Here is a 24,484-nt window from a genome sequence, read left to right as displayed (position 1 = left end):
ATTGGAGAGTAGTGCACATGATTGTCAGTATCTTTCTCTTTAATGATTATTAATATTAAAATGCACGCTGCTGGTCAGAATTTCCACAATACTTCTCTGGTATATTTACATTTGTTTTTCCAGACGATTATGTCACACAGTGTATTAGTCTTCCAAGCCCTGTGTATGTATTCCCCAAAAACTGTATTGAAAGACAAAAAATTACAGTAAAAAAAAGCACCAGTCATTTTTTTTGTGTCTCTCCACAAATTTTACCAAACTGTTTGCATCCATATGCATATTCACTGCCTCTTCTCTGGTTGTAAATGGAATAAATTTCATGCATCAAAGGTAGTTCCTCTGATCCTGCTCTGTCTCAGGATCTCAAAGACAATTTCTAGTTACCCCCACCTCTCTCTCTCTTTCGTATCATCAGTGTATCTCTCTCTGCTGAATCATTCTCATCAGCATACAAATGTATTCTTGAAGAAGTATTTCTTAATTAGTTAACATTTTAGAACTTAGGTTTTTAAAATGAGAAAGTAAAATAAATTCGTACATAATGTACTTGTAAGTTATAAAAAGGATGAAATAGTTCTATTAGGGCTAGTATGGAATGTCCCCCAGAAATAGAAATTTATATATTAGGTAGATACATACATACATACATACATATACGCTTATGTTTGTATAGATATTTAAAGTTTGTGCATTTGTGCATGAAATTTCTGGGAGTTACATACCAAATTTTTAATAAGAGTCACTCCTCAGAGGGTAGGGGGAATGGAAATTGGATGAAGGCAGTCAAAAGGTACAAACTCCCAGTTATAAGACAAGTAAGTACTAGGGAGGTGATGTACAGGATGATAAATCTAATTAACACTGCTGTGTGTTATATATGAAAGTAGATCCTAAGAATTCTCATCATAAAGAAAAATATTTTTTTTAATTTTTATTTTTTAAAAAATTTTGTTAAGGGTGAGGTAATTAGATTTATCTTTAATGGAGATATTGGGGATCGAACACAGGACCTCGTGTGTGTTACGCATGTTCTCTACCCCGGAGCTATACCCTCCCCCTATTTTTTCTATTTTTAAATTTTGCACCTAAATGAGATGATGGCTATTCACTAAACTTATTGTAGGAATCATTTCATGATGCATGAAAGTCAAATTATTATGCTGTGCACCTTAAACTTATATACTGCTATATCAACTATATCTCAATAAAACTGGAGGGGGAAAAAGAACATATAGAGAGTGTTAGGGAAATACCTACGCCTGAACTTGAGAAAGCACAGTGGCTAAGCACATTGTCAACTCCTGCCTGCCCCTTACAAGACCTCAGATCGTCTCACCTGTAAAATGGAAGTAATAAAGTGTTTCATAGAATTGTCAAAGTTATACATAAAAAACTAATTTAAAAAACTGTTATAGTGGGGGAAACATTATAGTTACTCCTGGAAAGGAAAGTAAGATTTTTGTCACTGAAGCACGATTTATAACTTTTTAATTTTATATATCTCTGTGTTGTTGGCAGAAGTGTGAAGTTAATCTGGCAGTAATGGAAGGAACAGTTTGGAGTGGGAAGGACAGTTTAGTTACTTATCCAAATTGTTATTATTGCAATAATAATCCAAGCTTCAGAGAAAGCTAACAGGAAATGAGTGTTTCTTGAGTGCCCACTACCTCCTTGCTTGACTTTCACATATAGCATCTTATTTATTCACCTAATTTTTATGTCTAGCAAGTGATGTAATGCCTTTGACAGAAAGGATAATTCAGTGCTCTTATCTGGTTTGTGGAAAGTAATCGTGAGCTCTATGTTTAAGTTCTTTCTTTTAAGACTTTTCCCCTTCTCAATTTAGTGTTAACCCATGTGGGAAATAAACAATGAAGTTCCTCCTTAATGATTTTCTAAGAAGATCCAACAAATCAGATCGAGTAACATGGTCTAAGGACTCAATACATACGTGTTTAATTAATGAATAGATGAATCTTGATCAGTTCACTTTATACTGGTATGAGAACATAAACACAAAATTAGTAGTGAGTCGCCTGATTATAATTCACCAAGATAGATATTGGATCTTCTATGAAATAAAGGCTGTGTACAATTATACAAACGTCAAACCTAACTGTATTTTCAATCCCTCAAAAATATTTTTTCACAAAAATAATAGGTTTCCAATTATAACCGTAGTTTTATCCGTGTGGTCTTCTCCGTGATTAGGCAATTCATTATTATTTTATTAATTAGTGCAGTGATTTTCAACCTCAGCTGCACATTAGAATCACTTGGGGAGCTTTTAAAAATACCATGCCCAGGGAAGCTGGAGTCCAAACCAATTACCTCAGAATCTCTGGGGGTGCGACCCAGGCATCAGTCCTTGTAAAAGCTCCCCAGGTGATTCCAATGCACAACAATTTTGAGAATCACTAATTTAATGGAAGTCGCATGACTTGCCCTCATAACGGAAGGTGGGAATGCTCTCATCGAAGCTACTAGAGCTCTGAAAGCTGCAGCATGCCAAGTAAGCAGCAACATCAGTGGAGTGTTTTGTTTTGTTTTTTTAAGAAAGTTATCATTTTCAGTGTAGACCAGAAATGAAAAAGAAGGCTCACCTGTTAAAAGGTAATCCTGGATCTTCATTTAGGTACACAGCCTGAGAAGGTGTGGTAAAATTTATTTACTCAGGTAAGGCTGTCATCTGATAAGCAGCTTCAGCTAAAGTTGAGATTTGCCCAGGGCAATAGTACAGTTAATGAAGACAGAGAAGTGGTAAATCACAAGCCCAGTGATTTGTGTTTTGATTGACTTCACAGAATTGTGAGAGTTACATTTGAAGTCTGATCCTCACAGACTTTCTATAATCAATTATAGCCTAAAATAATCATTTCTGCTTATTAAATCTGAACTTGGGAATGCAAATACACGTATGTGAATACAGATTAGAACTTGAAGATAAATGGAAACTAATGCTTCCTGTATATTTGATTTCTCCTTCCAGCAGAAAGAGTAACTCGATTGCATGTTTAATTTTCCTTCATTAATTGTACATTATACTTTTAGATGTTCTTTTAATATCTGTGACTCAGGATATTGTATGTTATTATTTCACACAAGCGTGATCTCAGGAGATTTTGCATGATTTCCTGGGGCATTGGAATAAATTTTTCAGAGCCATATTTTTTCATGTAGTTTCCAATTAATAATGGTTCAGAATTCATAAAATTATATTCATAACTTAAATTGTTAATTTGTTAATTGTTTCTGTTATGCTCAATAAATATATTTGAGGAGAAACCATATCTCAATATTATAGTCATGCTGTAGAGTATATAAGAAAAATATACCATTGCTGTTGCTCTAAAGGGTCTTAAAATATTTTAACAGTAAACATAGGATATACATGATGGCACAGAAGTTTATAAAAAGTAAAATATACTCATACAGAGAAAAGTAGACAATTAATAGGTAAAGATCAAATCGAATCATCCTGTGGGCTAGGGCTTGTGTTTGGGCTTACTTACATCAACAAGATGTAATGACCGATGGCTTCATAGGCGTTATGGATGTGTACGTGTGTGAACACAAATGTGGTATATGTGTGTTCACTGAAACTTGATCTTAATGGTAGTAAGTAATGAAATGCGTGCACTCTAAGGATGTTTTCCAGGAGGAACTAACTAACTTACGCTAGGGCTTGGGAAAACTAAGACCGAAGGAAACTACTGTACAGTATTTGTGGCAGAGATCCAGATGAGAAAAGCGAAGGGCTTAGCGGAAGAGTGTAGCATGATAAAGTGTGTGTTTCTACCAGAGGGTAGCTGGTATACTGCCTTTAGAAGACGAAAAGTATCCAAATAGAGATTAGAAATCGGGAGGCAGGTGACCAAGGTGAGGCTGAAGAGGGAGGCAGGAGGGTGGTAAAGCGAAGTGAAAGCAGCCTAAGTATTACATCTGGGCTATGTTAGCACCTTGCACTGTTATGATTTCAGTGACAAAACCTTGGTGCCTGAGGTGGGCTGTTGGAAGGCAGGAGCTCCAAAGACCTGCAGGTCCTACCATGCCCCCTCTTTATAGGAAACCACTCTTGGTTCACTGGGAGCACGCTCTCCCCTCCTGCTCACCACTGGTAGGCAAGTCTGCATGGAGAGGGAGTCAGACAGCATCGGGGATCAAGACGTGCCTGTTCTAGTACCCATCAGATTGATGAGGTGAAGTCCTTCCTGTACTAAAAAAGCTGGATAAGTATGGGCTTCACTGTGTGGGAGACATTCCCACTACTCTGATTTAAACCCCAGGAACTTTTCCCATTCCAAAACACAGGGCTCTCCACCTCCAAAGATTACAGCTACCCCAAGACGACTGTAATTTCTTAGCTGACTGCCTTTCGATGCTTAAGGGAGAAAGTTATGGCAAAGAGAGGCCCTGGATCATTATTAGGTTGACAGTTGTAACTAATGATCCCTCTGGCCAGATGCCAAATTTAGAAAGGACTTGTAAGCACTTTTAAGACTTTGAATCTTATTCTACAACCCCAATAGGTGGTCTTTGAAGAATTTTGAACACAGCCGTAACATGATTGATTTTGCATTACAATAAAATGTCATTCTAGCTACAGAATAATGTACTAATTAGAGGTTCTAACTCAAGATGCCATATAGGAATATATTGCTCTCTCCTCTCCTGCTTCAAATGCGTACAAATAACAGAAAAGTTATGTGTTTTACAGTCTATAACCGATCCAGAAGGTGAAAAAGAAATAATGAAGAAACTCTAAAAAATGAAAATCAGAGTGGAATGTTTTGCATACCATGAAGGACTAGATTAACTTGGAGAGACTTCTGCTGTGAAATAGCTAGAAATTTTGGATTAAATATTGAACAAAGTCTTAAACGCAGACCAGAGTTACGATAAATTCAGAGAAAACTTCCATAGAATTTTAAAAAATGCATAGGGAAGGAGAGCCACAGTGATGTTAAAAGGTAAAACGAGGCACATTGAAATTTTCAAGAGTTGATTTGAGCATGCAATGAGTCCAGTTGGGCAGCACCAAATCAAAAGTGGCTAGCAGTGCTCCACCAATGGGAGCTAAGAGTGAGATTTTTTATAAAGAAGATGGAGAAGTAAAAAGCAAGGAAATTATTTGATTGGCTCTAGCTTAAGTAGTTACCTTATTTGAGAAAGCCTAGTGGGCTGTTTGTGATTGGCTGTTCTGAAGTTTCATTTTCTAGGAGTCACATGTGTTGACTCGAGCTTAGGTTTTGATTTATTTACTTAGGCTACCAAGGCATTAGGGCCACCTCAGTCTGATGGCGTCCTTGTTTAATTACTTTTAACAGTGTTCGTTGAGTGCAGAATTTTGATTGCCCTAAAATAATTTGCCGTCTTCATTCACCAAAAGGCTTGGGTTGTAATGGCTATATAGGGATAGAATTCAAAATAAACGCATACATGAACCCCCTGAAAAAGCTTGTCCAAGAGAAGACTACACTTTCAATGGAATGTGAAGATGAAAGCAAAGTTTATATTTATCAACTTGGACTTCGGGTGCAAAAACAATGATCCAGGATCAGTTCTGTTACTCCAGTTCAAATGCTCTAATTTGATATTTAACTTGTTCATAATATAAAGAGCTAATTTATTCTCCTTTCTCTTTTCTTGGGAGGAGGGGCTTCAAAATATATTTTATCTTTAAAATTGTTAGTAGAGACCTCTCTCTCTTTGCCAGCATTGTTTGCATCAGCATTCTCATTGAACACTATACATGTGCAAATGCTCTGAGCTACCTGTGGGAGATTTATCATATTTCATACCAGTGAAAATACCTCATTGTTATAAACCTGGCTCCACGACAAAGTATAGAGGAAGAAGCTCCAGGGAGATATCTCACCATCCCTGTAAAATCGTAGCATTTTAGAACAGGAAGAGTCTTTAGTGATGATCTGATTCAATGATCTGATTCAAATGATTAAATGACAGACTACCAAAGCTAAGAGCCTGACGCCTCTTTTAGGGAATAATTTAGTTCTGTGGAAGGAAAAAAGAACCTTTCTCAATCACCTATTAAAGAATTAAACGTGGACCCAATTACTTGCAGGTGCATTTCATATTACAGCAGACAACTAGTATTCTTTCCTCTAATTCCCATCTCATTAGTCCTTGAAATGGTTGCAGTATGATGACTTCAGTCCTATCAAGAGAAAAGGTAAAGGACAATCAATATTAATTGATACCAGGCACTGAAAGTAAACCAAGCAATGATGAAATATGTCTACTGTCAGACACGGCTTACTTGCTTACTCCTCTCATTCAATATGTTGTACCTTACTCTTCATTCCATAATATGTGGGAAAAAATCTTCTCCTAGTGTATGCATTGTGTGGATTACACGTGTGACCAAAATACTCATCTCCAAACAGTCACAAATTCCCTGTATACAAAATCCTAAAATTTTCCACTCTGTCATCACCTTTCCAGAGTCACTTGAGAGAAAAAAGGGGAGATAAATGATGCAGCTTATTACAACTTCTCTCCTCCGCCTTACTTTTCTATGCTATCCCTGTACTGTGATTGTCGTATAACTTACATTTCTATACTGTATCAAAACAAAGCATACTTTTTTCTAGGAAAAATTTCATTTGCATTTTTGAGGATAATGACTCTCCCTATGTATGAGTCTAAACATAAATAATTATTTAAATTAAAGAAGTAAATGCACACATGTCCTCTAATCTAGTTCCTTTCCAGTTTTCTCTGTAAACCGATACAGCTTTAGTCAATACTCAAGAACAAACGTGACATATTTAGTAATGCCAAGTCACATGTCCAAAAGGATGGAGAATATGTGTGAGGAGCTGATGAATAATGATTAATGGTGATTATGATGATTAAGAATTAATGATAGGTCCTGGATATTTTGGGGTTCTTACCCCTCCCATGTGTATAACAGATGACAAATACAATGTACAGCTGCATCACAATGAAATGCCTTTTTCCTTTGTAGAATTAGAACCCTTTCTGATACTGCTTTAATATGCTGGATGTATAAGGCTGCTATACATGCAACTGATCCAATCTGTGGCATTAATTATTTAACCCAAATGATGGAAAATGATACTGGTCTAAATAATTTACAAAATCACCAGAGATATTCATGATATGTGGCTAAGTGCTTAAAAAAATAACAAAAACATGCCCCAAATTTATTTAACCCATTGAATTTTACAAGAGAGAAAAATGTTTCTTGTCAGGACTGAGCAGGTAGATTATTCCCTTTTCATGTAAGGCATGTATAAAAAGGCAGAAATGCCAATTTTTGGCATTGATGCACTCTTGGAATTAGTTCTGTCAACACCCCTACAGGTGGCACAAGAGAAACAGATTAAGAAATTTGTTGAGAATATGTGGTCATTCCAAAATCCTGTTTTGGCTGTCCTCTTCAGCATCCTTTTAAGCCCCTGGATCCAATTCATTAAATCTTCTTGATTTGGAAAATAATTTTTCTGCATCCTACCATAAAAATTAAAAAGCTATTTTGTAACAGAAGTATCTGTTAAATGTCAAAAATCTGCCATGTGTTAGCAGAGTTGAAGTGCTCCCATTGGTTCAAGAACAAGATGCCAGCTGTAGCTTAGGTGACTCACAAGATAGGTAATGATCACGTACACATGTTGTTTTTGTTTCCATTCTAGCCTCACTACTGGGATATGTACCAGAAAACAGTCCTAATACAAATTCAGCTCACTTCCTGAAGATTTTTGAAGTAACTTACTTTTTTTTTATCAAATTCAATTTTTCACATTTGTTGTTGTGCTAACATAATTGTCTCTTAAACGTGTCATGGATTGAGATCATGAATTAATGAATTTTGTCTTGCTTACTTTTAAATCCCCAGTACTTACCATGTGGCAAATATTGTATGCACTAGATAAATGCCTATTGAGTGATGATAATAATGAATGAGTAAATTATTCTCTTAATACTCCTAGTTCATTTATTTCACTATAAATAATAATAATAGTACATTTCCCAATGTTGTTATTAGTAGTTAATAAAAGCACCATGATTATTAGTATCTACTCAATTGGAATATTAGAATATAAGTAGAACAGTAAAGGCCATTACTTTGAAAATCACAGCCATCCACCTAATTTAATTTCTCTTACACTCAGTATTGGTTGTGAAGTAAAATCTACATAAACCATGATAGACAATTCAGGCATCATAATTAAAACTGACCTCCTCTGTCCTTTGTCTATCACGTGATTCTCTTTTTGCAAAAAAAAAAAAAAAAAAAAATCACCAAAGCTTTTGTTTATCACACTGACTGAAATGTCAAGGACTCCAATGATTATGACTCTTACAGTAAAGCTTTATCAGAAGTATGTAGCACTTGGAATACTTAAAATAAAAAAAAAAATACCATATTAAATGTTTTGATTTGAGATCTGCCGTATTCTCACATTGTAGCAATTTATTTGATTCTCTACATTTCAGAAACCAAACACGAGAATGGCAGTAACCCCGGTTACTCAACGGAAAACAAAGAAACAAAAAAAGTAGCGCAACCGTGGTTGTAGCAGGCTAAGTGAACATGGCATGTAAGAGTAAAGCATCAGCCTTCACCAGTGTGAATCCTATGATCAGCCAGCTGTTTGTGAGACAGTCTGCTGTGCATGAGGAAAGATGGGAGGGAGATGATTAATCCTGTGAAATATCAGGCATGTTTAGGAGGGGAGAACAGAAAAAGAGGATTAAGTGACCAGGCTCTACATGACCTGATCCCTGCCTATATTTCCAGTTTAAGCTCTCAGCAACCACCTCACTGTATATGTTCCTATAATAAGGAACTCTTCAGTTTGATCGAATCCTCTTGTCGTTTCTCCATTTTGGACTTTTTCAGACTGTACTCTTTCTATCTGGAATACTTCTCCCCTCGCTGCCACCATTCTCGCTTCCTTGGGTGATTCCTATTCACTTTGTGTAAATCAACTTAGAAATCATTCTGAAAAAGGCTTGCCTGACTCTACTAAACTTGTGTCATATATCCCTTCCATGTTCTCAGATATCAACCCAGAGTTTATCATATTAGGTTGTAATTCAAGATATGCTCTCTACCATACTCTGCCTCTTACGTTCTCTGAAGGCAGGAGATACGTCCTGTAACCATATCTCTCTTGTTCATCATCATTTGCCCAATTCCTTGCGCAGCGCCTGTTTCATATAGTAAATGCATCTGTTGATTTAAAGCAAAATTGAATAATGAACAAAGACAGTTATTCATTAAGCATTCATTAACTCCTTAGTAGAGAGCCCAAATAACTCAGAAGAAACAAAAGTGAATACTAGGCAAGGGAATAGAAACCAAGACAAAAGTTCAGCTGCAAGGGTTCAGGAATTCAGAACAGATATTAGGTGGGAGGAGAGTTATATCATGTAACAGCCTGGGCAGCAGGATGGGAGAAATCGGTCCTTTTCCGTTAAAAAGGGGATCCAGAATATAGTAGCAGATAGAAATCAGGCAAACCTCAGCTTTAGACAGAAAATATTTTGTGCTGTTATTTTCAGGACAGAAACTGATCTTTGATCACAGTTGGAGAGACAAGAGTGACATTTAGCATTTGCTGTGTGATTAAAAATATTTTTATTTGACCAGTTTTATGGAAATATAATTTACATGTAGAAAAATTCATCCTTTTCAGAGTACAGTTCTGTGAGTTTCAACAAATGTATACAGTCATGTAATCATCACCATAATCACGATATAGACCAGTTCCTTCACTCCATCACTGTAGTTATCCCTCACCCTCACTTTCAGCCCCTGGCAACCAATCATTTGTTTTCTGTCCCTAGAGTTGTGCCTTTTCCAGAATGTCATATAAATGGAATAATAAACTGTGTGGCCTTTTGAGCCTGGCTTCCTGTAATTAGCATAATACATTTGTGACTCATTTCTGGTTTTGTGTGTACATATTAGGGTTTTTTTGTTTTGTTTTGTTTTGTTTTTAACCCCACAAGTGCAAATTCTGCAGTTAAGTTTGCCACATATGGGAAAATCATAGGAGTCAGCACATCCGCAGTGCAATGGGCAAGACTTGCCTTGGGAACACCAACTTTGTGATCATGCTGTCTCCCCTGTCAGGTAATAAGTATTTATTAGCTTATCTTTTATTGCTGAGTGGTATTCCTCTGCTGGATACGTCACAAATTGTTTATCCATTCTCTTATTGAAGGCTATTTGCTTTGCTTACAGTTTTTGGCCATTATGAATAAAGCTACCATAAATACTCATGTACACAACTCTTGTGTGGAGATAATTCTTTCTCCCTTCAGGTAAAATAAATATTTGACTTTAGCAAAAGTGTCAGACTGTTTTCCAAAGTTGCTGTAATATTTTGTATTTCAAGCAACAGTTTATGAGAACTCCAGTTAGTCAACATCCTTGCCAGCCCTTGAGATTGTCAGGTTGTTCATCTGAGTGCTCTATTTTGTTTTGCATTTTATTTTTGTTTGTGCATTTCTAATCAGTGTGTAGTGATATCTCATGGTGGTGTAATGATACTGATTATTTCCTTTTCTTGCGTTCAGTGTTAGACATACCTTTGCCTCATTGAAGTGTTTGTTTAAATCATATCCATTTGTACTTGGAATGTTTGTTTCCTTCTTATTATTTATTGAACTTTGAGATTCTTATATATATCTGACATACAAGTCCTTTGCCAGATATATGCTTTGCAAGCATTTTACCCCAGTCTGACTTCCCCTTTCATTGTGTAAACAACTTATTTAGAACAGCAGAAATTTTACACATTTATAATGTCCAATGTAAATTTATTATGGCTAAGTTTTGATGTTGTATTTAAGAAACGTTACCTCCCTCAAGTTCACAAAGATGTTTTCCTCAAGGAGTTTTATGGTTTCAGGTTTACATTTAGGTCTGTGATTCAGGTTGATTTAATTGTGTATATTACATGAGATGTGAGTGATATTCATATTTTCTTATGGATATCTAATTGTTGCAGGATCACTTGTTGAAAATACTGTTTTTTCCCCCATTGAATTACCTTTCTTAAAAATCAATTGGCCTCTCTCTCACCACTCCTTTCCAAAATGATACTGGAAGTCATTGCTAACGCAGTAAGGTAAGAAAAGTAAATTAAAGGTATACAGATTGGGAAGGGACTAATAAAACTGTCTTTGTTTGCAGATGACATGATCATCTGTATAGAAAATCTGAAAGAATTGACAAAAAAAGGTCCTGGAATCAGTAAGTAGTTACAGCAAGGTTGTAGGTTGTACGACGTTAATATACAAAAATCAATAACTTTCATACATACCAGCAGTATACAAATGAAACTTGAAATGAAAAACACCATGCCATTTGCATTAGCACCCCCCCACCAAAATCTAACAGAATATGTACAAGATGTATATGAGGAAAACTACAAAACCCTTGTGGATAAAAATCAAAGAACTAAATAAATGGAGAGATAGTTCATGTTCATGGATAGGAAGACTCAGTGTTGTCAAGATATTAGTTCTCCACAACTCGATCTATAGATTCAGTACAATCCCAATCAAAATCCCAGCAAATTGTTTTATAAGTATAGGTAAAATGATTCTAATGTTTATCTGGAAAGGTAAAAGACCCAGAATAGGCAAATCAATATTGCAGGAGAAGAACAAACTTGGAAGACTGGCACCACCCTACTTCATACTTACTATAAAGCTACAATAATCAAGACAGTGTGTTACTGGTGAAAGAATAGACAAATAGATCAATAGAACTGAATAGAGAGCCCAGAAATAGACCCCCTACAAATATATTCAACTGATCTTTGACAAAGGAGCTAAAGCAATACATTGGAGCAAAGATTGTGCTGAAACAACTGGACATTCACATGCAAAAAAATGAATCTAGGCACAGATCATATACTCTTGACAAAAATGAACTCAAAATGGATCATAAACCTAAATGTAAAGTGCAAAATGAAAAATTAAAAGATGACACAGGAGAAAAACTGTGACCTTGGGTATGGTGATGACATTTTAGATACAGCACTAAAGACAAAATCTATGAAAGAAATAATTGATAAGCTGGACTTAATTAAAATAAAAACTTATACCCTGAGAAAGATAAGGTCAAGAGAATGAGAAGACAATCCACCAACGGGGGAAAATATTTACAAAAGATCCATGTGATAAAGGACTATTATCCCGAATATACAAAGAAATCTTAAAACTCAACAGAAAAAGAAATGAATAAAATATGGGTCAAAGGCCTTTACAGACTCCTCACAAAAGAAGATAAATAGCTGACAGATAAACATGTGAAATAATGCTCCACATTATGTGTCATCAGGGAAATGCAAATTAAAACAGTAATGAGAGACCACTACACACCAATTAGAATGGCCAAAATCCAGAACACTGACAAGAAGCGCTGGTTAGTATGCTGGTGAGGATGTGGTGCCACCAGAGCTCTCATACATCACTGTAGAGAACGCAAAATGATACAGTCACTTTGGAAGACAGTTTGGCAATTTCTTAAAAAGTCTAAGCATACTCTTATCACACAATCCAGCAATTGTGCTCCTTGATATTCACTCAAAGGAGCTGAAAATTTATGTCCACGTAAAAGCCTGCACATGGGTATTTATAGCAGTTGTATTCATAATTGTCAAACCTTGGAAGCCACCAAGGTGTCCTTCAGTAAGTGAATGGTTAAAGATACTGTGGTACATTTAAACAATGGAATATTATTATCCAGTGCTAAAAAGAAATGAGCTAGTGAGCCATGAAAAGATGTGAAGGAAGCTTTAATGTAGTTTATATGTGAAAGGAGCCAATCTGAGAAGTCTGTTGTATGATTCCAACTGTATGTTATTCTCAAAAATGCAGAACTATGGAGACAATAAAAAGACAAGTGAGTGCCAGGGACAAGGGGAAAAGGAAGGAATTAATAAGCAAAGTATAGAGGGTTTTTAGGGCAGTGAAAACACTCTGTGTGATACCATACCGATGAATACATTATGTATTACTCCAAACCCATAGAATGTACTACTTCAAGAGTGAAGCCTAAGGTAAACTCTGGACTTTGGGTGATTATGCTATGTCAATGTAGGTACATCCTTGGTGCGTGATGATGATAATGGGGGAGGCTATGCATGTGTAGGAGAAGAGAGTATATGGGAACGCTCTGTACTTTCTTCTCAATTTTATTATGAATCTAAAAACTCCTCTGAAACAATTCTTTGAAAAAAATCAATTGACCAGCTATGCGCGGGTCTATATTAGGACTCTGTATTCTGTGCCATGGATTTATGTTTCTATCCTCTCTCTAATACCACATTTTCTTCATTAGTGTAACTTTGCAATAATTATTGAAATTAAGTAAAGATTATCTTCTGACTCAATTCTTTTTCAAAAATACCATTTTGCTCTTCTAATTCCTTTGCAATTTCACATAAATTTTTAGAATCAACTTGTTGATTTTTAGAAAAATTCGTGCTGTGACTTTGATTCTTGCTGAGTTAGTTGAATCTATAAATCAGTTTTGTTAGAGTTGCCATCTTAACAATACTGAATCTTCCAATCCATGAACACAATCTCTCTCTCTCAACTTGTTAAGGTCTTCTTTGATTACCATTGTCAGTGTTTTATATTTTCTAGCATAAAGATCTTGTATATATTTTGTCCGATTTGTATCTAAGCGTTTCATGGTTCTGATACAAATTTAAATGCTAATTTTTTTATAAACTTAAAAAAATTTGAAATAGAATTAGATCAAAAGAAATTTTTCAAAGTACAAAGTTCCTCTGTACCCCTCACCCTGTTTCCCCCATTGTTAACAACTAAGGAACCAACATTGTTATCTTATTATTAAAAAAATTCACACTCTATTAGTATTTCATTAACATCTTTTTTCTGTTCCTGGATTGTATCCAGGATATCCCATTACATTTAGCTGTCATATCTCCTTAGACCTTTCTGGTCTGAGACAGTTTCTCATATTTCCTTCTTTTTGGTGGTCTTGACAGTTTTGAAGAGTATTAGTCAGATATTTTTAGAATTTTTCTCAGCTGAGATTTGTCTTTTTCTTATGATTAGACTGTCAAATATATACAATGTGTGTAAGTATATGTTTGTGTAATGTATACATGTATTTTTATAATTTATAAGTGTATGAAATATGCATATATTTATATTCTTAGTATAAACATATGAAATATGTAAAATGACACTGGTGACTGATGACTCTGGTTGAGCTCAAACAAAGCTTAGCAAACTTACCAGATCATTCTGCCAGCACAACCAATTATTCAGAGTTGGCAAATGAGATCATCCCTATGTTCCCCAATGAAGTAGTGGGTTTTTCTTCACTGTCCGCTGGCTAGGAAGCCCCTGCTAGAACAGTAGCCATTACCCTGCCAGATGGGGACCCATCAACTATCTCAGAGGAATCAGACCTCTTATTCTCACATTGGTCTTCTAAGGAAGGTCACCACCCCAGAATCTAAAGTGATTTTCTACATGTGACGTGATTGGACATGTTTCTCACTATGAAAAACAAACAAAAAGAACAGGGGAAAAAAACACCCAACTGCTCAAAATACAACCTTTTGTCAGACACTTCACAACCTATTCTCTCCTAAAAATTACTCCTGACTCTGCAAAGAACAAGTAAGGAGATCAGGAAGTTTCCAACCATCAGCAAAGCCATCACATGCTGCTCCAAGAGAAAGTTCCCCAGACAGTAGCTTCATTAACCTTAGACAGTGGCTCCCCTTTTGTGTGGGGCAGTTCCCTCGGACACTGTGCTGTTCTTCTTGGTTATATCCTGAATACAGGAGGAATTTCATGACTCCATTTGGGAGTCATCTCCTGGACATGGATTCTCTCCTTCCCCAGATTCTCAGTCTTTTTTAATCACCAGATTCAAAGAGTGTTTCTGCATAGAGATTGAAGAGTGGGGTGTAGGCTGGCCAACCCTCAGTCAAGTGTTCTGTTGTCCCCAGTTTATCATTGTTTCACTGCTCAATTACTCGTTTTTGTTTTTCTACACAGAATCAAGAACAGCCTTCTATAGGACATTTTCCCTTGTGTGTTGTTCTCTGGTTTTGCCCAGTTTTTGCTCACCAGTATTTGAGGTGGGCAGGCAGGCATTTCTCACCATTGTTCCTAGGGACAGGAAGATACTATGGAACATCGCTGTGATTTACTTAGTCCTATTTTGGCTTAATTTTTATACAAGATATTAATAATATTAACATTGCCATTAGATTGAATATTGTTGTAATTACTCTGTTCGTCTCAATAGCAGTAGTAGTAGTACTAAGAGTCGTAGCATCACTAATTATGATCCCTTGATGGAAACTCAGTAGACAGGATTAGTAGACTGACCTTGCTTTTAATGATCTAAATAATCAAATCTGATAGAAAACCAAAATATCTAGTTTACTTTTATATTCCATAAGTTCCTAGGATCCTTTCAGAGGTATTTCCTGAGCCAGCTGGGAAAGATGAGAAACCATTAAAGGACAATCCCATACTTGTTCACTCCTTCCCACATTCTGTTTACCAAGCTGAGGGTGCTGCCTGCCACTACTGGGCACACACTGACCTAAAAAAAAGTTTTCTCTGTTTGTTTTGGCCCTTAAACTGCCAGGTGAGACAAACCTGGTCAATTATGTGTGTTAATACTTGACTTGCCCTTCCAAGACTCCATCCATAAGATACATTAATGTTCCTTATTAGAAGAAATATCTTCAGCAGCTCTCCTGCATGAAGTAAAATTTACCCGTAGTCTATATATTAGATACCAGCTACTATATACAAAACAGATAAACATCAAGGTCCTACTGTATAGCACAGGGAACTATATTCAATACTTTGTAATAACCTATAATGAAAAAGAATATATATGTGTAACTGAATCACTATCCCGTACACCAGAAACTAACACAACATTGTAAATCAACTATCCCTCAAGTGAAAAAATAAAAATAAAAAAGCATATTAAACTATGAGATACGGGAGGTTTTGTTTACATGTTTCCTCCTTGAAAAAAATCTTCGTATAGGCCAACTTTTCAATTAATTATTTTGAGCTTAAGTCCTAAATCATTAAATCTCTGAATACGTAGGACAGTTAGAGAATAAATTAACAAGTGTGATACTTAATTCAATTGGTACTTGAAGTGTGATACTTAATGCAATTAATTCAATTCAATCGTGAAGTTACTATTTTATGGATTAAATAAAATAGGCATACTGGTAGACTGTTTATAGCCACAGGTTTATATGCATTTTACACGTAACAGGAAAATGAACTAAAGAGCATGGCTTTAGCATGCAGGGTATCTCTTACTTTGACAATCTTCTGTCAGCTGTGGGCAGTGGATGTAAAACAGCAAGTCCTGACTTGCATTCTATACAGTTCCTTGCATAGTCTCTCTCATAGTGCCTGATCATAGGAACCGTAAGTGCTCAATTGAAACTTTCCATATTTTGCCTCAAGATCTCATTAAGCAATTCTTCATGTTCGCTGAGTATATTTTCTTCCAAGTTAATGTAGGCCATTTCTTTCCCCAGCCTCCTGGGGAAAGAAGGTTACTCACTGCTTCCCCAGCCTCTTCGTATATTTCAGTGTGCTCTTCCAGCTTCCCCTTGCTCAAAGCTTAGTCTCAAAGCTTTCAAGTTTGTTTGTTTGTTTTTATTGAGGTATAGTCAGTTTACAATGTTGTGTCAATTTCTGGTGTACAGCACAATGCTTCAGTCATACATATGCATACATATATCCCTTTTCATATTCTTTTTCATTATAGGTTACTACATGATATTGAATATAATTCATAAAAAAGAATAAAATAACGCCATTTGCAGCAACATGGATGGACCTAGAGGTTGTCATTCTAAGTGAAGTAAGCCAGAAAGAAAGAAGAATACCATATGATATCACTTATATGTGGAATCTAAAAAAAAAGACAAACGAACTTATTTACAAAACAGAAACAGACTCACAGACATAGAGAACAAACTTATGGTTACCAGGGGGGAAAGGAGGTGGGAAGGGATAAATTGGGAGTTCAAGATTTGCAGATACTAGCTATTATATATAAAATAGATAAACAACAAGTTTCTGCTGTATAGCACAGGGTTTCAACTTTTTTGTTAGGGCAACACTCTATTCCTAGGTACCAATTTCTGTACCAATTACCTATTGCTGTAAAAGAAGCCATCTCAAAATTTAGTGGCTTAAAATACCATTTTATTTGTTCATTGTTCACTATTCTGAATGTCCTCAGTTAAGCCTGGATTCAATTCCACGATTTTCCTGCTGTTCTTTTCTCCTGTGTTTCAAGTGGCTGCAGTCATTTGGTAATTCACTCATGTCTTGATGGTCTACACTCACACTTCTGACAGTCGGTGTTGGATGTTGGCTGACCCCCATGTCTCCAGCATACCAGCCTGGGCTACACCACATAACTGAGAAGGAATTTCAAGAAAGATGAAAGTGGATATTCTCAAGGCCTTTTAAGATCTACATTTAGAACTCCCATGTCAATCCTATTGGTCAAAATAAGTCACAAAGAATTTGCGTCCAAAAAAGAGTTAAGTGAGAAGATGGTAGTATGATTTGTTTTCATTTTTACTGGATGAAAATTTCTAAACTCTTCTATCTTAGATAAAGTGATATCATCTATTTAATCACTACTTTTTGATAGAAAATCAGGTTATTTTCTAGAAGTCATTACTCAAAGTTAAGGATATAAATTAATTATAACAATAATCTAAATATGAAACCCAAAATTAAGTTTAAAAAACCTACTTGAGGATCCAATCATATTAAAATTGTGTTAACTTTCTATTTTAAAAACATTCCAAATATTTCATGTGAGCTTAAACCCCAGGTAATAAGAATATATGTTTACAAATAATAATATATTAAAAGACTCAAAAATTTATGATAATTACATAGTTTAAACAAAAGAACAAAAAAGTCACCATGGCAGAATCCAAAGTTCAGAAACAAGCATACATATACAGACATATCTCTGTGAGTGTGTGAATGCACACGCACAGGCATACACACACATTTAAGCTACATTTTAAAGGAATAGTTGGACTTGGCTACCCCCAAATTTAAAGTGTTTATAAAGAACAAAACAATGCAAGTTTTTCAGATCAATGACTATTTGAATTTTTGTATGTACATTTGAGACACTGGGTTAATGTAAATATATTTTCAATGAATGAGAAAAATATGAGCATACAATAAAGTAGCAAATTTAAAAAGACTGAACTGACAGTTTACAAAAGAAGGAATTGTACATACCTATGCATATATATTTATATACACAGTAGATACGATGTGGAGAATAAATAAGACTGAAACAGAGGTGTATATAAGGAAACAATTTACAAAATATTAGGAAGCTAGGACAAAATGGTGACAGAAACTAGAGAGATTTGAGATGTTATGAAGCATTTGTTGATATAGTTAATCTGAGATTATTGAATGGAAAAAGGATATTAAAAATTACTCCCAGGTTTCTAGTTTAAGTATCCGAATGGAGTATGGCTATGTTTAACAGTATGGTTAATTCTGGGTTAAAGTGTTGGGAATCCCTTTTGAACATGGTGAATTAAGCTATTATCTCCTTTCCAGTCTCACTGTTTTCACTTTCTGAACCCTCTTTTAAATAGGTGTTAGAACTTTTAAGTCAATTTTCTTTATGTTTCAAATTCTCTTTGAAAAAAATTTTTTTCTTTTGCTTTACAGTGACATTTTGAGGGAAAATTCATTCCTTGGGTATACTTTCTAGCTCTCTAATATGCTTTTCCACTTTGTCCATTCTACTCTTTAACTTAGCCATTATCTGTAATTATTTCTTATACATAACAATGCAATGTTTTAAAAGAACTTCCTGTTCCTATTCCATGCATGTAATACTCATATTAGCTAAACTTATATTTCCTGCACTTGTAGTTGCATTAACAATTTCTCTCTGTAACTTCTGTTTGTTGAGTCACTATTATTTCATTCACGGTATTGACTTTAATTAAATGTTTGGTGACCTTTAAACAGAATAGTTCTATGTGTGCTAGTGCAAAAAAGAAGTCAGAATGGGTTAATGCTTGAATGAGAAGTAAGGGAATGGAGACACAGTGATTACCCAATAATTTTAGAAGATAGTCTTTAAAGGATAGAAAAAAAGGAGGAACACAATAGTTCGAGAGGACAAGGTATTAAGAGAGAGGTTTGTTTGAATGTTTGTGTGTTTTGATTTTCCTATTTTATATTATTGTTTAGAAGGGAAGATACCAGCTCACGCTCCTTTGCAGTGTGACCTGCTTATGCCCCTTCCATAGGCAGAATCTATTTCGCTTACTCTTGAATCTGGACTCTGCAGTAGAATGTGGAAGAAGAGATGATGTATAACTTGTAATATTAGACATTAAGTAACCGCATCTGTACATCTGTAACCACAGCCCTTTTTAGAGAGCTTCCACATCTAGGACCACGTGCCACCATGATGGGCCCCAAGCTCCACAAAGATAGAAGCTCCTTTGTTCGGGACCTTGCCCTATGTATTCTTTATCCGGCTGTCAGTACATTTCCTTTAATATCCTTTTGTAATAAATCTGTAGTCTACTGAGAAAAGAAAGGAAGGAAGAAAGGGAGCTAGGAAAGAAAGAAGGGAGGGAGGAAGGAAGGAAGAAAGGAAGGAAATCTGTAACTACAAACTTGTACCTCTTAGAATGGTCCCTCCTGGAGAGAAAAAAAAAAAAACATAACAATAATACAGCTACACTAAAGCAAACATGCTGTGAGGAAGCTCAGACAAGCCACATGAAGGGAGAGAGGGAAGCCACATGGAGGAATATGAAGATGCCAGACATGTGAGTGAAACATTTATGTACTTCCAGCCCTGCCCCATCACCAGTTGATTGCAGCTGATTTACTGGAGTAGAACCGCCTAGCTGAGCTCTGAATTCTTGACCTACAATTTCCTGAGCAAATAAAATGCTTGTTTAAACTTCTAGTTTTGGCGTGCAACAAAAGAAAACTAAAACAGTGAGAGTGTCTCTGTAACCAGCCACCCTTTTCTTCCTAAGCACAAATAATTTTAATGGTTAGTATTCCTATAGAGTTTTTCTTTTTAAATTAACTTCAACACATACAGAACATTTATAAAGATTAAAATAACAAATACATATATTAATTACCCAATTTAAGAAACAAAACATTATAAAAGGTAATAACAGCCCCTGTACATCCCTGTATAACCATACAGGGTTATGAAGTAACCCTCCCTCCCTCCCCTGATGAAGTAACCACTATCTTGCAATGTTGTTTATTGTTTTTAGTGTCCTCTGCCTCATTTTATTGTGCTTCACTTTATTGTGCTTCGCAGATACTGCATTTTTTTTTCCTGATTGAAGATTTGTGGCAACCCTGTGTGAAGCAAGTCTGTTGGTGCTATTTTTCCTACAGCATTTGCCCACTTCATGTCTGTGTCCCATTTTGGCAATTTTCCCAATATTTCAAACTTTTTCCATTAGTATTATATTTGTTATGGTGATTTGTGATCAGTGATCTTTGATGTTACTACTACAACTCCCTGAAGGCTCAGATGATGCATTTGTGACCAATAATGTATATTTTAATTAACATATGTACATTATTTCTTTAGATATAATTCTATTGTCCACTTAATAGACTGCAGTATAGTGCAAACATAACTTTTATATGCACAAGGAAACCAAAAAATTCATGTGACTCACTTTATTGTGGTGGTCTGAAACTAAACTTGCAATATCTCTGAGGTATGCCTGTATTTCTACTACATATATATTTTTTCTTAAGCACTATAGGCTATTCTTATGCAAATTTAATCTTCATACAAATGGAATTTTACTGCATTATGCATCGGCAAACTGTCATCTTTTTATAAATTGAAGTATAGTTGATTTACAATGTTGCATTCATTCCTGGTGTACAGCATAGTGATTCTGTTATATATATATATATTCTTTCTCATTATATTTTTTTATGTTAATATGTAAAGGTTTATTCGTTTTTTTAAACTTTTTTTACTGATTTATAATCATTTTACAATGTTGTGTCAAATTCCAGTGTAGAGCACAATTTTTCTGTTATACATGAACATATATATATTCATTGTCACATTTTTTTCTCTGTGAGCTACCATAAGATCTTGTGTATATTTCCCTGTGCTATACAGTATAATCTTGTTTATCTAGTCTAAAATTTTGAAATCCCGTCTATCCCTTCCCACCCTCCGCCCCCTTGGCAACCACAAGTTTGTATTCTATGTCTATAAGTCTGTTTCTGTTCTGTATTTATGCTTTGTTTGTTTTTGTTTGTTTTTTTTTTTAGATTCCACATATGAGCGATCTCATATGGTATTTTTCTTTCTCTTTCTGGCTTACTTCACTTAGAATGACATTCTCCAGGAGCATCCAGGTTGCTGCAAATGGCGTTATGTTGTCGGTTTTTATGGCTGAGTAGTATTCCATTGTATAAATATACCACATCTTCTTTATCCAGACATCCGTTGATGGACATTTAGGCTGTCTCTATGTCTTGGCTATTGTAAATAGTGCTGCTATGAACATTGGGGTGCAGGTGTCATCCTGAAGTAGGGTTCCTTCTGGATATATTATAAGGTATTGAATATAGTTATATGTGCTATACCGTAGGACCTTGTCTATCTACTTTATATATAACAGTTTGTAACTGTTAAATCTGAACTCTTAATTTATCCCTCCCCCTGCCTTTCCCCTTTGGTAACCATAAGTTTGTTTTCTATGTCTGTGAATCTATTTCCTGTTTGTGAATAAGTTCATTTGTATCATTTTTTAGATTCCAAATGTAAGTGATACCATATGATATTTGTCTTTCTCTGACTTATATCACTTAGTATGATAATCTCTAGGTCCATCCATGTTGCTGCAAATGGCATTATTTTATTCTTTTTTATGGCTGTGTAGTATTCCATTGTATAAATATACCAAGCTTCTTCATCCAGTCATCTGTTGATAGACATTTAGGTTGCTTCCATGTATTGGCTATTGTAAACAGTGCTACTGTGAACATTGGGGTGCATGTATCTTTTGGAATTAGAGTTTTCTCTGGATATATGCCCAGGAGTGTGATTGCTATATCATATGGTAGTTCTGTTTTTAGTTTTTTAAAGAATCTCCGTACTGTTTTCCATATTGGCTGTACCAAATTACATTCCCACCAACAGTGTAGGAGGGTTCCCTTTTCTCCTCACGTTCTCTAGCACTTATCAGCAAACTGTCATTTTTTTCCTGCAGTATTAGTTTTTAATGATTTATCTAGATTGATACAAGTTACTCTATCTAAATCATTTCATTTGTTCTGAGTTGTTTCCTGTTGTTTGTCTTTCTGAGAGCCACAAGTCATTCCTCTTCCTCCTTTTCTGGCTCCTTTTTATTTTTAAAATTCTAAACCAAAAGCACAAATAAAAATTTCAAACCTACTTATTTACTTCCCATGCCAGCATATTCACCTCCTGGTTATTATTTTTTAAATCAGAGGATTACTTTTTCTGCCCTGCCTACCTCTTTGTCCTTTGATGCAATTCTGATATTTCCTCTAACATTGCTGACTTCTACGGTTCCTCTGTAGCTTAGTCTTTTTCCACAGGACATAATTCTAAAGAACACAATTAAACAGAACACAAGAGGGTTTTAAAGTAGAGATAAAAAGTTATTTCTCTACAGTAATGGTGGAGTAGATTTATACATGTTGCCTTATTGGTAGTTCCCAACCCACCACCAGAAATCAACAGCAAAAGACCTACACACTAGCAGTCTGAATTGTTGCCTGGAGTGCTGTATTTATAAATATGTAATGGAAAAGAAAAAAACAATCAAAGTCCAAATTGGGTTTCACATTTGCCTTGATAACACCCTCTTCATATGGAAAGCAGCACCTCAGCTGCAGATTCTACCAACTTAGGTTCTTTGCAGTAGGAAAAATATCTAGGTGGAGGAAGCATTTCTTGCCTCCAAATATTTTACCCTTGTCTCACATTATTTCAGGAAGAATACTCTCTAAACCTCCATACAAATTCTAATAGTAATATTTTGTGTAACTGAATTCCAGACATCATTTGAATAGTCCTTCTTTTGTGTCATCTAAAGTTTAAATCAGATTCTTAAATAGAGTTGCAGAGCAAAGCTCAGGATTTTCAAAGATTTATATTCATACGAGAGCAGTGTGTTCAATTCTTGATGATCGTTAGTTTGAAACTAATAGTAACTCCACTCCAAACTTGAGGAATGAAAGGAGACAGTTGAATGTTTAAGTATCTAGCATGTGAATCTCCTTTACCTCATTATTTATAATTTGTTTTTGTTTTGATCTTATAGTCCTTTTCCTCAGTTTTCTTCAATTTGTGATTGCAACCCAAACTGAATCATAATTACTAAAATTTATTAAACTGGTATTAAGCCCTTACCATATGCCAAGTATTTTGTTCATTGCTTTACACATTTTATTGAATTCTCTCAATCTATTTATGATCAGTAATGCCCCATTTTACATATGAGGAAACTGAGGTGTATAAAGACTTTCAGACACATTATTTATAACAAAATCTATCATTGTGTTTATTCAGCTTCAGACATTTGAAACAAAGTAAAACCGAGAACACACACATAACAGTTAAAAACATTATTTAGTCATTACACAGTTAAAAATTAACAGAAATATAGAGAGACATAGTAAATTAATTACATGGAAACTCTCTTTAAATAAGTCTGTTCAATCCCGAAACCAATATCAAATTGAGACTAAGCTATCTTCTAATTAAAATATTTTAACTAAAATATCTTTGTTTAACAAAAATATCTTTCTTCATACCTTATTTAATTCTCTATATGAATTGTAGGAAACTGTAATAAAAAAAAAAGTCCTCTGCATACTTTATAGACTTTTAGAATGGTGTTTTTGTTTCCTGGCATTGGAGTTAAATTGACATGAGACAGATTAACAGGAGAAAACCAAACACAAGTTTAATAACATGTAGACATGGGAGAGACCCAGAAAAACTGAGTCACTCACCAAAATGGCTGAAATCATCACCTTAAATATCATCTTCAGATAAAGACAAAAGAGGATTCTTGGGGTTTGTGGTTTGGGATTTCAAAGTTGGGGAAGACAATTCACAGGGAAATGGAAAAGCAAATGTTTGGTAAATAACATTTACTTGGCCATACGGATAAATTGGCTATTTGGTGGGAAGCTTTTCAAAAGAGGGATTCAAATGAGATTTTCCTTTCTTTCTTTGGGTCCGTCACTTCTAGAGCCTCAGAGATCTCCTATGAGCCTTCTGCAACAAGCCTAATAGACCTGTGGGGTGGCAAGCGGTCTTAGTAGTCAGTACTGGAAGTGACATATATCACGTCTGTTCACATTCTGTAAGCCTGTCATGTGA

General features: G+C 35.3%; 1 long non-coding RNA gene and 1 pseudogene across 1 annotated transcript; both read right to left on the bottom strand.

Annotated features, from left to right (window-relative positions):
* Positions 1-757: 757 nt before the first annotated feature.
* LOC116661862 lies at positions 758-23,126 on the bottom strand. The gene is made up of 3 exons (XR_004317840.1): positions 23,114-23,126; positions 4,871-4,875; positions 758-890 (listed from the first exon to the last, which is right to left on the bottom strand). It is a non-coding gene; the product is annotated as an uncharacterized LOC116661862 (long non-coding RNA).
* Positions 9,962-10,140, bottom strand: LOC116662316 (annotated as a pseudogene).
* Positions 23,127-24,484: the final 1,358 nt, after the last annotated feature.

This window comes from Camelus ferus, chromosome X (genome assembly GCF_009834535.1).
Source record: "Camelus ferus isolate YT-003-E chromosome X, BCGSAC_Cfer_1.0, whole genome shotgun sequence".
NCBI lineage: Eukaryota > Metazoa > Chordata > Mammalia > Artiodactyla > Camelidae > Camelus > Camelus ferus.
The sequence above is the reverse complement of the archived record's forward strand: the minus strand, read 5'-3'. Positions and strand labels throughout refer to the sequence as shown.